This window comes from Lepisosteus platostomus, unplaced genomic scaffold, assembly GCF_059453375.1.
Source record: "Lepisosteus platostomus isolate fLepPlt1 unplaced genomic scaffold, fLepPlt1.hap1 Scaffold_48_H1, whole genome shotgun sequence".
NCBI classification, from domain to species: Eukaryota; Metazoa; Chordata; class Actinopteri; order Semionotiformes; family Lepisosteidae; genus Lepisosteus; species Lepisosteus platostomus.
Window position 1 is genome coordinate 344,496 of NW_028291668.1, and position 18,005 is coordinate 362,500.

At 41.5% G+C, this 18,005-nt stretch overlaps 5 non-coding genes across 5 annotated transcripts; 1 reads left to right on the forward strand and 4 right to left on the reverse strand.

Moving 5' to 3' along the window:
• Positions 1-497: 497 nt before the first annotated feature.
• Positions 498-571, reverse strand: trnat-agu (transfer RNA threonine (anticodon AGU)). The gene has a single exon. It is a non-coding gene; the product is annotated as a tRNA-Thr (tRNA).
• A 374-nt stretch (positions 572-945) lies between these two features.
• Positions 946-1,027, forward strand: trnas-gcu (transfer RNA serine (anticodon GCU)). The gene has a single exon. It is a non-coding gene; the product is annotated as a tRNA-Ser (tRNA).
• Positions 1,028-9,560: 8,533 nt separating this feature from the next.
• trnar-ucg (transfer RNA arginine (anticodon UCG)) lies at positions 9,561-9,633 on the reverse strand. The gene has a single exon. It is a non-coding gene; the product is annotated as a tRNA-Arg (tRNA).
• Positions 9,634-14,292: 4,659 nt separating this feature from the next.
• Positions 14,293-14,365, reverse strand: trnar-ucu (transfer RNA arginine (anticodon UCU)). Its single transcript has one exon. It is a non-coding gene; the product is annotated as a tRNA-Arg (tRNA).
• A 2,453-nt stretch (positions 14,366-16,818) lies between these two features.
• Positions 16,819-16,891, reverse strand: trnar-acg (transfer RNA arginine (anticodon ACG)). Its single transcript has one exon. It is a non-coding gene; the product is annotated as a tRNA-Arg (tRNA).
• Between the last annotated feature and the right edge of the window lie 1,114 nt (positions 16,892-18,005).

Below are 18,005 nucleotides of genomic sequence, written 5' to 3' on the forward strand. Positions count from 1 at the left end.
ATTGCTCTGCTCTCTCCTCTGTGCAGCCGAGCCCGATTCACGGTAAAGTGAAAAAAAAGATGCCTTCAACGTGAGATTTACTCTGGAGCAAGGATAGATGTTACCTTTTTATCATTGAACAGGATGTATGTGATGTGGCGACTAGGTTCAATTTTGTATCCTCTTTAAAAGATTAAGAACTGGGGTGAGCGTGATTTACCACCCTTTCAGCTAAGAACCCGACGTGCGCACCGTTTAAGCTGCATAGACTCGGTTGTTTAACTCTTCTCCATTAGCAGGGTTAAGGTTAAAGAAAAAAAACATTGCTGACTTCTTTTTTTTTTTGCCAGCCGCTAGCACTGATTAGCAAGGTTTGTATTTCATGTTTTGCAAGTTGCATCCATTTTAAGAAAAACAAGTCGCGTTAAAGACAGGAAATGAATACTTGCATTTAATTAGGTCTAGCTGTAGGCGGTTGTCCATAATGACCAGTTCTGTTCGAGAACACAGAACAAAAAAGGCACCGCTGGGATTCGGACCCAGGATCTCCTGTTTACTAGACAGGCGCTTTAACCAACTAAGCCACGGCGCCCTGGGAGTGCTGTCGTTTTGCAGCCACTTGGACACACCACTCAGACACATCTGCATTCGGTGTGTGCTCCGCCTGTTCGCTGAGCAAGTTGCCACCTTTACATACAATAGCAACATCGACACCAAGAGAAAGGATGACAAATGGCTTTTATCTGGAACTTTTCATGTCCAAGGAGCTCAATGTGCATTCTGTGTACAACAGGGCCACTGAACTCCACAATGGCCACTGAACCAGTGGCTTGCTGGCTTGACATCTCCCAAGGAAAATGTTGAAATCGCATGTGGAACAGGAAAATGACCCTCGAGTACGAGGGAAAAAAAAGAAAAAGATCATCTGGAGCGCTGCAACCCATGTCTGGACAGCCCAGTTTCCTAGACGAGGTGGCCGAGTGGTTAAGGCGATGGACTGCTAATCCATTGTACTCTGCACGCATGGGTTCGAGTCCCATTCTCGTCACTCTCCATGTGTGCCCGTGTGCCTTTGGCCCTCCTGTTGTTTGCTCCAGTACTAGAGCCGTACATTTCCTAGTGGTGGCTGAACATGGTATAGTAGGCTAACGTCAGTATCGAGCAGTGACAGTAACAGTATTTACGTGCCGCTGCTGCCAAGTGGCTCTGGTTTGAGACCGCGTTTTCACTTACTTGCAACGCAAACGGAGAAAGCGATTTTTGACAGTCTCTCGAGAGATTGCGCTAGGTGTTTAGGGATAGACTTTGTCAGTTCCCCTGGGATGATGGCCTCTCAAATAGTTTGTGATTTCTCTAGACGTTTATAGACTAGAAGCCTGCTTCATGGCTTAAATCCAAGCTAAGGAAACGAGTTAGAGGTCTGATGCAGAACTGCGAATTCAATGAACGGGAACACTACAGTACATTGCACTGTGTGTGTGAGGAAAGCTGCCCCCTTCTGTCCCTTGTCGACCGAACAGAGGACTGTAAAGGATACCGCCAAGAAACTTTAGGATGCTGGTTGGAATCCAGCTCCAAAGAAGCCCCTTTGGGTGTTATGTCATCAAAAAGTAAGAACAGCGAATCTCCCTTTGATCAAAAGCGCAACAGAACTGTTTTCCGTGGAGCAGGTTTCAGACCCGTAGACCTGTTTTATTCGTAGGGCAGGGCGCATTCCCAAACACGAATCTCCTGTTTTAGAAATGCTTTGGGCGGCGTGAAGTGAAAATAAGAAATGGGCTCCAGATGCACATGGAAGCAATCAAGTGTTTCATCCGAGCTGTTTCAAAGACTGCTCAAGAGCTTTCCTTTCACAGAGGCGCAACGATTAATGATGGGTGTGCACCCTTCAATGCGCCTTACGACTCTAGGGAGTGATTGAGACATACGTAGCGTGTGCTCATTTCCCTCTATTCCCCGTATTGCAGTGGTAGGATGACATAAATTCCTGCTTCGACACGTAACGGCATTATAATCAAGTGCAGGAGCTGAGGGCTTTAGTTTTGTTTCGTTTTCCATGGCGTTCGTAAGCGCGCAAATCAAAGGCAATTCCTGCGTCTAACAGGAATGTAAATGCTTTGGAAAGTGCAGTGTGGTGCAGCTTGTAAAATCCTTGTCCACATTTGTGGTTTGTTGATGTTTTTTCTGTCTGCCAAAGTTCCATTTTGACATCCGGACGGGGAGACTTTATCATTTGAACGTGAAGCCAGCCTTAAACCCTCTGAGGCATGTCTGTCTGCCGGCACGTATTTTGTCAAAGGTATTTATTTTTTTTTAACGGAGAGCGACTTTGAAAAAGTTTCCGCAGCCACCTCGCACTCTGTGTTAGATTATAGGAGGAATGCGGCGGGGGTGAGCTTGCTGTAGTCGTGGCCGTGTGTTTAAGGCGATGGACTTGAAATCCGTTGCGAACTCCCTGCACAGGTTTGAATCCTGCCGACTATGGCGTCTGCCACACGTATCCTTGTGCCTCCCCGGCAAAGGCGAAGTGCCGCTTCTCCATTCCTGGTACTATAAATACGCTGAATCACTTGGCCCTGCTGCCATGGAAATGAGTTCTTCAGATAACCACACATCTTACGTTCGCGCCTCTGGTGCTCTACTTATGCCTTTGAAAACCTAATGAATAAAGCTGAAAGAACTGACACATTATGTAGGTGTTCTTAAAGCACGCAGTAAAGAACTGTTAACAGCAAGGGTTTCAGTGGGTTAACTGAGGAGAAGGCGTGATCGCTAATTGTTGACTTTTTATTTGGTGTTAGAAACACTCTTACTGTGCATGACGTGCAACAAATGTAGCCACAGAAATTGCATCACGCTTTCATGTATGCTATTGCAGACACCAACGTTGCCTAGATAGAAAACCGAAATAGCCGTGGGTTTGCTTGCTGGTCTGAAGGATCTCTCTTCGAATTGCTATCATTTGTCAATGGAAGTAAAAGGCGCTGCACAGAGAGGACCACTGTCGTGAGGCCGGTTAGCTCAGTTGGTTAGAGCATGGTGCTAATAACGTCAAAGTCGTGGGTTCGAGCCCCTTACTGGCCAGGTCCTTTTCTCCTCTCTTACCAAAGCTGTTAGGTTCCTTTCCGTGGTGAGATGGGTTGTCATGCAACGCTGCCACATAGTGCCGACAGACAATTAAATGACAAAAATGAAGAGAGTTAAAGCAGCTGGAGAGGTTCACTTACAACTTTTGAGCTGACACAGTTTTGGAAAATGTTTCCTTCACGCTGCACTGTACCATATAGGCAGCCAAGTGTCTCCAAAACAAAACAGAATTGACAGTCATATAATGTCCATTAACCCCGGTTTTAAACGCAGCATCATGTCTGCCATCATAAGAATATGAGTCCAATATTTTAGAATATAGTCAGAATGAATTCTAACCTTACCTGTGGTGTCTTTGATCCCTTTTGCTCAATGCATGGTGTACGTACTGAATACATGTGTCTTGAGAATGAGGAATGGGCCCCTGAGACAGTCATTTGCCTGTTTCACAAATGATCGTATTTTACTAGAGATTCTGTTTGGGATTCAGATGTGCATTCAGACAGCAATCCCTTTCAAGAAATGATACGTTCTGGATGAGGTCAAAGGTGCTGGAACACTGTATTTAGGATGTGTTTGCAGTGATTGTGTGTCTCCTGCTTCAACGCAGTGATATATAGATGTGCTCCTGTAATTTATTGGTACAAGCCCAGGGCAGTAAGCAGTCTGAGGATTTATTTCCAGACGGCATAGAACAGTGAAGCAGTGAAGTAGTGCAACACACTGGATCATTATATTATTAGAATCTATTCTACTTAAATTATTACATTATACACAACTTGAGTTCATTTTAAAAATTAAAAGGTAATGAAAGGAATGCATTTTCATGAGAAAGATAATACCGATTTTTCATGTGATAATCTTCCTTATATCATGTCGTGCATCATTTGGACACTTTGTGGGCTTGAAATACAAAGAAAATCATGTTCTATGGTACAAGACAAATACAAAACTTAAGTTTTTATTTTAATTAGATTTGTTTATTAAGCATAAGCAATCATTTATTACATTAATATATGTGAAAATGACATTTTAGCACCATAATATTACATACAGGTCTCTAGCTTCAACACAGTGATATATGCTCAGTGATTTATTGGTACATGCCCAGGGCAATAATCAGAATTAGTATTTATTTCCATACGGGCTACAGGTAGTGTTGTGAAATACTTCAACACACTGGATCGCAGATTTAGACCCCCTGCACTCTTACTCCTTAAAAACCAAAGAAATGAAGATATGTAGCAATCACATTGTAACAGGGGTGACAGTGACTTAATGCTTATACTAGTGGACTTCTGGTACCTTTAGGGTACGGTGTTCCCTGAAGGGCTCTCAAACCCCGCATTTCAGATGCCTAGCTGTATCGCTGATGTGTTGCACCTCAGAATCACTTTTAAACCTTACCTCTGGTATCTTTAATCCCTATTGCTCAACGCATGGTGAAAGTATTGCATAAATGTGTCTGAAAATGAGCAATGGGCACCTGAGAAACTCATTTGCCTGTTTCACAAATGATCATATTTGACTAGAGATTCTGTTTGGGATTCAGTTGTGCATTCTGACAGCAATCTCTTTCAAAAAATGATTTTACCTTATCGCAGCTTTGCCCTTCTTGCCTCTTTGGACAATATCTCCATCTTGTGGTCGTTGTTGGTAATGTCTAGACAATATCTCCATCTTGTGGTCGTTGTTGGTAATGTTTTCTTATGCCCTTTTTTATTTCAATTCTCTATTAGTTGATTCTAGAATCTCTACAATAGAGTTGAAAACATCAGTTTTATAGCAGACAATATGACATTATTTATAGTCCAATTAGAAATTTATTACCCTGTTTTTAACATAATAACAAATTAAAATTGATTAAAACTAAGTTTGGAACACCAGGGAACATAAAAAATGATTTTTAGGAAAACCATGAGGTTCTCTGTGTCCGATGCCTGAAAGGGGAGAAAGCTAGAATCCTTTGATTTTTCAAAATTTGAAAATAAACATTATATAACAACAGCTTTCATTCCTAGGAGTGAAAAACAACCATTTTTGAAGACATATTAGTTTCTAAAACACTACAATAAAGTTAAAAACATCCATTTTATATCACATTATTTTTTGTGAAATAATTAAATTGGCTTATTTCTCTCGCATTAAATTGGCTACAAATGCAAGAATTCAACCAGATATTCTTGTAAAATGTATAGTGTTGCATTGCAGTTAGTTAATGTAGTTAGTCCATAGTCAGCAATCTAAACTTTATTGTTAAGCTTTAATGATTGATGTTGTACCAGTAACCTTTAGAAATACTATAGTACTTCACAAATGCTTTGTGTGTTTGGAAATCTTTTGAGTAAAAGCCTTATAAAAATAGGTTTAGTTTTTACAGGATATCACAAAGAAGTAGGATGGTATAATTCTTATAATTGCTTAGTGATTGTATTTGGAAGATTATGCACTAAACAGACTTCAGGGATGCCAGTGGATCATTGTGCTATTTGGAATTATTCCAAAAATCAAGTGACCTATTTGCTGAAGTATTTTTAGTATTATTTATTTAGTATTAATAAAGAATAGATTTATTAAAGTCATGCGATGTGCAAGCGGGATATGTAAAATAATTGAAAATAAAGTTTTTTATTATTGTTATAGAGAAACATGATCAGATTTTCCCTGGTTCAGAAAAAAGACGGTTAAAATCTGTAATCTTTCCACTTGTATGTCATCAGACATTAACGAGTACAACCCCCCTCTTTGCCGGAGTGCTGGCTGTGACGAATTAAACCAATTTCACAGGTATTTTCAAAGTAGGAAGTACAGTGTTAACTAGTAGATGGCCTCCTCAATGAAATCGCTTCAACATGCTAATGCGTTGGTGTAACAGTCCGGGCGTGGCAAGCTTCCAATGTCAACTCGACTCGATTGGAAGACAATGAACGTATTTTAGCCCTAAATGAATTAATAGCAAACATGGTTTACATAAAAGACATTTTTCCAAGAAAGTTCATAATAATACGATCTATAGTTGAAATCTGAGCCTAAATATAAAGAAAAAAACATTTTCAGAGAGCAATCACGCTGTGTTTATGTAGAAAAAGCGATTAGGTTTATGAGCAATCTAATTACCTATTCGCTTAAAACGCTATATAAAATAAAGTTTATTTAAAGATGAATGATAAGTGTCGCAGTTTAAATAATTTTCATAGTAGGGCTAGGATAGATTCCAAGTGCATTTTTGCAATTTACGTTGCATTGTCCAATGTGATGTTGTAATACAGTTTAGAATACAGTAAGTCTAAACTGTATCAGCTTTATTTATGGGTTGCAATTTAGAAAAAGTCAAAAACCGCACTCAAAATGCAATTTAGAGCTTTCTGGCAAGAGGAGACACCCAAATTATAATGTAACATGCCACTGTTTGTGCATGAACAAAGTTATACTGCAATTTTCCTTAGATACGCGATTAAAAAAAATATTTTTTTTGAATCCCCGGCCGAACACATTCCATAAGAATCAGCGCTTTTATACAGTATATCGCCTTTAAACACATATATTTAAACACGCGTTTACGATTTAAATCAAAACGCAATTCAAATCAATATAAATGTTTATTTTGTAACGCATAGGTGACTATTCATTGTTATTAAAAAGACGTAAATTCGATCATGTTGTGATATTTAGAAATATAAATTTGTTTTGATGCGAGTGAGGTTTTATTTAATCTCTGACCAAGGGAAATGTTTCATTTTTTCAAAGAAATGTTTGTTAAAAATTAAAGTCATAGTTCCATGAGATTCAACCACAGACCATGTGACATAGGAGTCAGGAACCTAACCCACAGCACCACCAGCGCAGACACATGCTGAGGGCTGAAAAAGCACTACAGAAACATTATCGACTATAAAATAATGTAATTAGGCACAGAAGAAGTTTACAGCACAGTACAATAATAAATGCTGACCATGACTTTAGAAGCATAAATTACCTTACACTCAATTTAAACACAAGCTGTCTTTAGCCCTCTAAGCTGGTTCATACAGAAATGTAGAGAACCAGGCTCAGAAAAACACAGCTTCATTAGCGAATACATATGCAGAACAACTAGAGAAGATGTTTTACAGAGGATGGATTTTTAGAAACATCCCATCAGTGACATCACTGAAGTCAACTCCTAGGTAACTGTCGTGTGGATAGTTTCACAAGAATCAGACAAAGGTTTAAGCATCGCTTATTTTAGATAAAACTGCAAAAAAACAACAACAACCCATAATGTACTTCTTTGCGGCTCTGTTTGCCCAAATCATATATTCACAACGTGAAATTAGAAAATAATATTACGTAACCAAAAACCGCAATATGGAAACAGAACCTGTGTAATTGTTGACAGATGATGTACTCGTAACATTTTTACAAGACGAACTACAACATTTAAAAAATGACTTGTATGTACTTGATATCTCTAATCAATCCACTGCACTGCATTAAAACAAAACGAAAACTAAAACGCCCTGGGCATACCGTTTCGCGCTTCTTATCAGTTGCTCAAAAGCAATTTGACCGTATGAAATGCATAATATAAACCTAGAAACATATACGTGAGGAGTATTTACGTAGTATCGGTGTCAAGACATACCTCTCAAATACTGTAAATCAAGTTAAAAATATCTCAAGACCGATTCTGGTCATAATGAAACCATGTTTCGTGTATGTTTTCTTTAAAGTACCGAGACCAGCCATATACTGTATGTTTATGTTCCAAAATTAATATCGTTTATGGCCTTCACACGTGTTCCAGTATGCTGCTATTCTTTTTATGCTCAGGCACTAAGATTTCCCTTCAGTGGTAAAATTCCATATAAATATTCAATACTTAAACGGGCACAGTTAAGACATTAAATATACATATACATATACATATACAAACTGTATACAGTACAGTTTGCATACGGTAATATGTTTATGTTCCTAAATCAACCTCTTTTATGAGCATGTGAAAGGCATGGTGAATCGATTCTCAAAAATTACTGTACTTTGCATGATTGGAAAAAAATGCGTGATTGCGAAATGCTGTGGTGTTACTTTTACAAAGACGGGCAATGAAAAAAATAATGTGGACCAGGGCAATACTTTGAGTTTACAGCTTGTCCAAGTTCATTTATTATTAATACTATTAGTAATATCTTCATTAAAGACTTTGATGGCTACAGCTCAAACATGAGAAGTTGAGCTTTATTAGCTCCACCTTGCGGAAATTCCGGATACTATTATTTTGCTAGCGGTATTTACCGGTAACTCGCGGTATTTACCGGTAACTTGTGGTAGACTGCGTACAGCGTACGCCCGCGCATTTTGAATGGCTGCATCTGTAGCAATCATATTGTAGCAGACACTCAATTGCCTGTTTCACAAATGATCATATTTTACTAGAGATTCTGTTTGGGATACGGATGTGCATTCTGACAGCAATCTCTTACAAAAAATGATTTTACCTTATCGCGGCTTTGCCCTTCTTGCCTCTTTGGACAATATCTCCATCTTGTGGTCGTTGTTGGTAATGTCTAGACAATATCTGCATCTTGTGGTCGTTGTTGGTAATGTCTTCTTATAGATAGATACTTTATTGATCCCGTGAGGGAAATTGCAGTGCAACAGCAGCTTAACACACACAACACAGCCACAGTGTAACAATTATATAATAATAGTACAATACTGTATATATACTGTATATATATATATGAAACAGAAATAGAAACAGAAACAGGAATCGCTTACTCACCTGGAGAATCTCTGTAGGAATATCTAGCATTTATCAATGGAAATAAAAGCTGCTTTAATACAGTGCATGTTCAAACTCAAACCCTCAGCTGCTGTTCTTGTTTGTTTTGGGACAAATTGCAACTGAGCATCGCATGAGCCGTTACGTACCCTTATCTGTTAGGGAATTTCAAGGGAGGAGTTAGGTCAGAATGGGTAGGCTGCAAAACAACAAGTAAAGATTTATTCCGAGATGAAACGTTGTGGCGGTTTTCTTATCTTTTCAACATGGACTAAACTTTTACGTGTTCCTTATATGCTATATATGTATATATTAGCACCAATGTCGTTCTTAAAAACTAACATGAAATTGTCAGGGACATTCACCTATATACAAAGACGAGACAGACAAAGTAATAATTCTATATTAACGTGGCCTACATATTGACGCAATGATCGAACTAAGTGACGTGTTCTGATTCAGATCCCCTGCAGTTCATGCCAATTAGAACAATAGCAATGCTGAGTCCTCCCCACCCTACTGAGCACAAATTCAGCTGCTCTCCAGTTCTGTTCTGCATGTTTTTTCATTGCAATTGAGCTCGGAGCTGGAGATGATCTCCATACAGTTCTGTGTTAACTAGCCCGCACTTGCGTGCTAATTTACGGGTTGTGGCAGATGCTTTTCTATAGTTCATATACATGACGGCAACCTGTTACCGAGGAACCTGAGAGGTTTAAAAGCCTCACGAACCAGGCAGGACTCGAACCTACAATCTTCTGATCCGAAGTCAGACGCGTAATCCATTACGCCACTGGCCCATAGAACATGTGTTTGCATTCCACCACAGAGAGCTCTACACTGCTACCAGTAGTACACTTCCCCATCTAAATTTTCACAGCAAGAAACTTGTGTTTCCTACTATTTTTATCAGGTTTAAAATATCATCTCCTTAAAACAGAAAAAGTGTTGGTGTGTCGTGCTGAAATTCTGATTGATTTTGAATTCAAAGAAAAAAGGTTTTCTTCCAAAACACCGTGAAATTGTCACATCTTGCAGACAATAGGTGTATTCCATGTTGAAAAGAGAAGAAAGAAAACCATGGAGCCTTTTACAGGTGTGAGGCTTCTTCAGGTGTGAGAAGACCTCACGGCCGAAACGCTGTGTTTCCGTTCTTCTCTTTTCAGCATGCAATAAACCTATTACTTGTTCCTTTGCAGCCGAGGCATGCTGACGTAGCTACCCAGCTGAACATCTTGCAGACTCTACAGTACTTCTCTCCTGTAGAAGTAAAGCAGGGCTTGCTGGGTGAGCTTTTGCTCCGGTAAATTAGGTCACGTGTCATGTTAAATCACTTCTTCTAAACACAACATTTGCTGGTGCTAGCTTTCCCCATGAAAAGAGACATTTCCCTTACAGTACATGACATATCGTTTTTATTCTATCAATAAGTATAGAAATAAAACAAAAGAAAAAATGTTGTCGCCAAAGAATGCACAGCTCTGTCGCCTTGGGGAGGTGTCAAGGGCATTGAGCTCCTTGGACATGAGAAGTGCCCGATAAATGCCATTTCTCATCATTTCTCTTGGCGTCAGTTCTGCTATTAAATGGGACGGAGGCAACGGGCTCAGAGAGCAGATTAAGTGCACACCGAACGCAGATGTGTCCAAGTGTCTGTAAAAGCACGGTGCTCTGCTGGCGCTGTTCCCTAGTGGCTTAAAGTGCCTGCCTAGTAAGCAGGCGATCCTGGGTCTGAATACCAGCGGTGCCTCTCTCCGTGTCTTGTTGTGCCGCATATCTCATTTCAGACAAACATGTACAGCTTGGTTCAGTTTAATGCAAGAATTCATTTCCTTTCTGGAATAACTTGTTTTTGAAGAAATCCATACAGCTTGTGAAAGATGAAATCCATTTCTTGGTTGTCAGTGGAAAAAGATTGCCGGCTGCAAGAAGTGCAAGTGATTGTTTTCTTTGACCATAAACCTGCAAATGTAGGGCGCACAAAAGACTGTCAGACTCTGTGGTGCTGAAAAGTTGGTGGTTCAAGCCCCTCCAGTATGCGTGTCTCAGTTTTTCCAATGTAAACATCATCACCATTGCTAAAGAAGATGGCGCAGAAGGCTCCACAGCCGAAACGTTGTGCTTCTTTTCTTCTCTTTTCAGCATGGAGTAAACCTTTGCTTTATCCTTTGCAGCCTAAGCATGCTGACGCAGCTACCTTTCTCTTAACACGCCTCAATCATTATTCACCAAAACGATCAGCAGAATAAGTCGCCTTTGTGGTGATGTCACTCCTCTGCTTCACAAATGTCCTTAGTGACGGGCCATTTCTTTCTGCCATTTTTCCGGAGCGGTTATTGATTGCTCCATCATTTCCCTCTTACTTTCCATCACTAGATTGAAAAAAAAAACAGAAACAGGCTGACAGGACGACAATCAAATTGCAAAAACTCATCAAAGCACTCGATAGAGTATTTGAATCCACAAGTAGCTACGAGCAACTTTGTCCTGGCTTGCATGAAAGTCGGAAAATGTCAAAAAGAAAAAGATGGTGGCTTTTTCATATTCGTTCTTTTATTTTTAGTTCGTTGCTTCTTCTGTCCATTGTCCTCCTGCCTGGCTCTTAACCTGTGACTGTTTGAACGCACACAGTAGACTTTCATGCAGGGGATTTGTCCTGAGCCTCTGTGAAAGACCCACCCACCCCCATAAATAACTGCTCTAGAAACACATGAATGCAAAACTAAACCACAGCTTAAAGAGGAGCTTGTCATGACCGCCAGGCAGTTAAGACCAACTCTTAAGCAATCTAAACAGCACCAGCAGCGGGTGATTATTAACAAACGCCGCCGCACGAGTTTACCCACCTGCACACACTCCACCGTGCGGTACGCAGTGCTATTTTTACCATCTTTATCTGCTTCCCGCTGGTATTGAGTCTACTCCTTGAGAGCTCTACCTGGCGTTTTTTCCATTACCTCGTTTATTCTGGATATTGGACTCCCCTTCTAACTTTTCGACTTTGGACCTCGCCTCTCACCTCGGACTGTTTGCCACCAGTGTTCTCCCTGGATTACGACTTACCTTACGCCTCTTGACCAAGAAACAAAGCAAAGCAGAGCAAAACAAAACAAAATGAACAAACGAAAACCCTCACGTCCCGCACTTGCATATAACGCCGTTACGTGCCCGAGCGGTATTTTACGTCATCCTAGCACTGCACCCCGGGGCGTACGGTATATGGGAACGAGCACACGGCACGAATCGTCTCGAATCTCGAATCACTCCCTACAGCTGTAAGGCACCTTGAAGCATGCACCCCCAACATTCTTCTTTGCGCATCTGTGTAAGGTAAACTCTTGAGCAAACTCTGAACCAGCTCTAAGGAAACTAATCCGATTAGACGTTACTTTGACTCATCTTTTAAGGGACCCTTGTTAATTGGAGAAATCAATGATTTCGAATGAATTCTGTATGCGTTAAAAGACAGCTATACACAGAAAACATGCAGGACACTTCTCATGATGTTTCCCGAGCCGAAACACAGTGCGTTTTTCCAAGCCATCTGACAAAGCCCGCCCACTGAAAACTGCAGCAAATCGTGTAAAGACGTTCAACTTTGTAACTACTGCACGCACAGGAAGCAGAATAAATTCCTCTTTTCAAACTGTCAAAGGTTTACTTTGCGAACACTGCAGGACATCGCACAATCTCTTTTGAACGGGGACAAACGATTTCTTATGGGGCACAGTAAGTACAGACGTTTAAAAAGCTCCACTCATGCCGACGATGCAGCATGAAGAAGCGCAACCTAACGTTTGCATTCCTAGCAAATTCCTTTTATTTTTTGATAAATAAAGACAGTCTTGTTTAACAAACAACACACACAACATTTTACATTGTCAATTCAATTCAAATCAATGTATTTCTATATAGCGCCTTTCACAACAAGGTTGTCCCAAGGCACTTAACAATGCAAGTTGTTAAGAGCCTTGTGTCTAATATGCCGCCTAGGTAACGTGCTGTCTCTTTGAGGCAAATGTTTAAATCCTCTGAGTTAAGTGCTGAAGTTATAGTAGTCCTATCAGTATTGTTGCCTCCGATCAACAGATCCTCAGTTTTCTCAGAGTTGAGTAACAAAAAGTTTTCACACATCCAAGTATTTCCTTCCTTAATGCATTTAACTAAACTGATAATAGAAGAGTTGTCGTTTGGTGTAAACAAAATGTTTATTTGAGTGTCATCAGCATATGAATGAAAGTTCATATTATTTTTTCATATTATCCTACCTATCAGCAGCATGTAGAGAGAGAGAGCAATATTGGTCCCAGCACTGATCTTCTGGTACCCCAAATTGAACTGGTGACATTGATGAAGCAGTACAATTATTAGATATTTGAACATAATGAAAACGATGAGTAAAATGTGAAGTAAACCACTGAAGGACGGTTCCAGATAAGCCAACCTCAAACTCAAGCCTGTGTAACAAAACAGAGAGGTCAACCGTGTCAAAGGCAGCTCTAAGATCTAAAAGCACAAGCACTGTTGCATTCCCCGCATCAGTAGCTAAGAGAATATCATTTACGACTCTTGTTAATGCAGTTTCAGAAACCAGACTGAAATTTCTCAAGTATATTATTTGAATCCAGATACGATTGACGTTGGGCAACAACTATTCTCCCAAGACTTTTAGATTGAAATGGGACCTTTGAGACAGGCCTGTAGTTGTTAAGAACTTGTGGATCCAAATTTGACATCTTAAGGAGCGGTCTAACAACCGCTACCTTAAATTGATCAGGTACAACGCCTGACGCAAGCGATGCATTCATCATACTAATTATAGGTCCTGCCAGTCCTTCGAGGGAATCTTTGACTAGCTGAGTGGGGATGGGATCTAGCGAACAGGTGGTTGACTTTGTCTTACGTCTGTGTTCATGAGTCCACCATAAGAAAAAATCTGAACAGGAGTGGTGATCATGCGAGGTCACCATGGAGGAAACCACTGCTCTCCCCCCAAAAAAAACCACCACTGCCCCTCTCAAGTTTGCTAAAGACCACATGGATGTTCCACAGCAACTCCTGGAACAATGTTCTGTGGACAGACGTGACAAAAGTTGAACTTGTTGGTAAATGTGCACAGCGTTATGTTTGGAGATAACAAAACACTGCATACCAACTCCAAAACCTCATCCCACCTGGGAAGCATGGCGGAGGCTGTTTTGTTAAAACAGCAATGTCAAATGTTGGGCGTGTGTTGTTTGTTAAATCAGACTCTCTTTATTGATTATTATGACTTAGATAAAGATAAGATCACATGTTAGGAGCCATTCATGCAGAAATCCACATCATTCCGAAGGGCTGTTTACAAAAGTTTTTCTCCCAACTGTATGTGAGAGAAAAGCAGAGACGCTCACTGAGTAAGGTGGGGTTGCAGCTTTGCAAATCACAAGGACATTTGTACGCTCAAAATGGGACAGGAGCACCCCAGATGGGACTCGAACCCACAATCCCTGGCTTAGAAGGCCAGTGCCTTATCCATTAGGCCACTGGGACACACTGGGTTGGGTCGATCACGCTGATGAAGAGCCAGTTTTTTTTTTTCCTTTGCTTTTTCAAAGGGATCCCCAAAATTAGGAAAGTTAGGCAGCAGAAGGTTTACTGTGACCTGAGAAGGACCGGCATCCAATCACGGTGGTGCACACACACACGCTCTCACTCATCTGAGCTACACGGCTACCAAGATGATCTCAGGTGCGCCGAGCTGGTACGGAACATATTGAACTGATTGACGGCGAATTGTTTCTCAGACAGGCTTTTCACCTCTGAGCTCCCTGACTGACAGTAATCCGCTAGGTAGTGAAACAGTCAGCTGCTTCTAAGCCTTAAACAGCTGCATCTCGGCGCTTCCACAGAGAGATGATTTGAAAGCCAAACATCGCCCATTGGGAACACCTTACTATCACTAGTTTAAGAGACTCTTAAGGTCTTGCAGAGGTGCCTGTCTAATAGCATGCGCTTTGCAAGCTATAGGTGTTTGGACTAAGGCAGAATGCCTGTTAACAAAATGTTTTTCTAAAGGGGCCTCGCACTCTTTTCCAAGCAATGGTCACCATCCCCACCGAGTGTCACAATGTAGTCATGTCCTAGGACATCACCTGTTAGTCTCCATTTGTCTGCCACCAACACTTTAGGTTACGGGGTCACAACCGCACCCCGGAGACCAGAGGAGCCGTTGGCGTTCTGGCGGCGCAGATTGGGCTGAAGGTGGGGCGCTTGAATCTCGCTGTTGGAGGCCGTCTGAAACTGACCCAAGCCTTTCCCTTGAATTAAATGTAAATAAGAAATGAACCCCAGATGCACATGGAATCAATCACGTGTTTCCTTTGAGCCGTTTCAGAGACTGCTACAGAGTTTACCTTGCACAGATGCGCAAAGATTAATGATGGGGGTGCACGCTTCCAGGCGTCTTACTACTGTAGGGAGTGATTGAGACAATTCGTAGCTTGTGCTCATTTCCCTCTATTCCCCGTGTTACAGTGGTAGGATGACGTAAATTCCTGCTTCGACACGTAACGGGACTATAATCAAGTGCAGGAGCTGAGGGCTTTAGTTTTGTTTCGTTTTCCATGGCGTTCGTAAGCGCGCAAATCAAAGGCAATTCCTGCGTCTAACACGAATGTAAATGCTTTTGAAAGTGCAGTGTGGTGCAGCTTGTAAAATCCTTGTCCACATTTTTGGTTTGTTGATGTTTTTTTCGGTCTGCCAAAGTTGCGTTTTGACATCCGGACTGGGGGACTTTATCATTTGAACGTGAAGCCAGCCTTAAACCCTCTGAGGCGTGTCTGTCTGCCGGCACGAATCTTGTGAAAGGTATTTTTTTTTAACGGAGAGCAACTTTAAAAAGGTTTCCGCAGCCACCTCGCAGTCCGTGTTTGATTATAGGAGGAATACGGCGGCGGCGAGTTCGCATTTGTCGTGCTCGAGTGGTTAAGGCGATGGGCTCGAAATGCGTTGGGGCTTCCCCGCGCAGGTTCGAAACCTGCCGACTCCGGCGTCTGCCGCACGTCGCCTTGTGCCTGCACGGCAGAGGCGAAGTGCCGCTTCTCCTTTCCTGGTACTATAACAACGCGAAATCGCTTGGACCCGCTGCCATTGAAATCAATTCTTCAGATAACCACACATTTTGCGTTCGCACCTCTGGTGCTCTACTTATACCTTTGAAAACCTAATGAATAAAGCTGAAAGAACCGACACGATATGTAGGTGCTGGTAAAGCACGCAGTAAAGAACTGTTAACAGCAAGGGTTTCAGTGGGTTAACTGAGGAGAAGGGCGTGATCGCTAATTGTTGACTTTTTATTTGGTGTTAGAAACACTCTTACTGTGCATGACGTGCAACAAATGTAGCCACAGAAATTGCATCACGCTTTCATGTATGCTATTGCAGACACCAACGTTGCCTAGATAGAAAACCGAAATAGCCGTGGGTTTGCTTGCTGGTCTGAAGGATCTCTCTTCGAATCTCTATCATTTGTCAATGGAAGTAAAAGGCGCTGCAATCTCATACGTTCAGAATCAAACCCGCAGCTGTTGTTCGACTTTATTTCTTGACTAATTACAACTGAGTGTCGCATGAGCAGTTACATAAACTTGTCTGGTATATTTGAACACAAATGCCGTTCTTCAATTAAAACTAACAGAACATTGTCAGGGACATTCAGTTCTATACAAACAAGAGACAGACAAGAGAATATTTCTACCGTTCATGTGGACTACGTGTTGACTTACTGATCGGAATAATTGAAAGGTTCGGGCTCATAGCCGATGCAGTGCGTGCTAATTAGAACAGCAACGCTGAGCTCTCAGCACCGTACTGAGCCCAGGTGTTTTTCTAAAGCTGTCAGGTGCAGTTCATTTACATGAAGGAAATCTCTTACCGGGTACGATTACAATGCAGTAAGTAGCACAGACTACTTAGGGAGTAGCCAGATGCGTTTAAAAACGACCCGAGCCAGGCAGGAGTCGAACCTGCAATCTCCTGATCCGTAGTCAGACGCGTTATCCATTGCGCCACTGGCCCCGGTGTGACACTGCAGGACTGTAACCCAGTGAGATCAGCACTGCAACTAGTAAAATATTACCCCCGGTCCATTCTTTACCAAAAGTGAGAAAGACCTGTTTTCTACATTTTGTCTGTTTTAAAACCATATCTCAAACCAAACCAAGAGTCTGTCTTTTGCACTGATATTCTGATTCATTTCGATTTCAAAGAAAAAAAAAACATTATCTTCCAAAGCATCATAAAATTGTCCCTTCTTCCAGACTCTACTTCTCTCTTGTAGTAGTACAGCAGACCTTTCCAGGTGAGCAGATCACAGAGTCCGAAATATGCTTCCTCCATCAAGAAAAGTACCTGAACATGACTCTGTCTTCATAAAAGCGCCCCTGTAATAAAGAAATTAAATCCGAAATCAAGAGGGCAGTTGCCTACTGAAGTTCAAGAAGTCATCAATTTTAACCTAGCAACACATTAAAGGCTGCATCTATACAAGTACGATTCTAGAAATGCTCACCAGATTACGTTTTAAGAAGGAACTGCACCTCAGGTTCCGCCGAGATCTTAACTTGGATGGCAGGATTCAGAGTCCGGAGTGCGGACTGATGGCGCACGGAGGGTCCACATACTGTGGATCCCTCAGTTTTCTTCCGCGTGTTTAAACCGCCAGCGTGTGACTCCCCTGTCCCCGTGACCTCATTGCTCTGCTCTCGCCTCTGTGCAGCTGAGCCCGACTCATGGTAAAGTGGAAAAAAGTATGCCCTCAACGTGGGATTTACTCTGGATCGAGGATAGATGTCACTTTTTTATCATTGAACAGGATGTATGTGATGTGGCGACTAGGTTCAATTTTGTATCCTCTTTAAAAGATTAAGGACTGGGGTGAGCGTGATTTACCACCCTTTCAGCTAAGAACCCGACATGCGGACCGTTTAAGCTGCATAGACTCGGTTGTTTAACTCGTCTCCGTTAGCAGGGTTAAGGTTAAAGAAAAAAAACATTGCTGACTTCTTTTTTTTTTTGCCAGCCGCCAGCGCTGATTAGCAAGGTTTGTATTTCATGTTTTGCAAGTTGCATCCATTTTAAGAAAAACAAGTCGCGTTAAAGACAGGAAATGAATACTTGCAAGTCTAGCCGT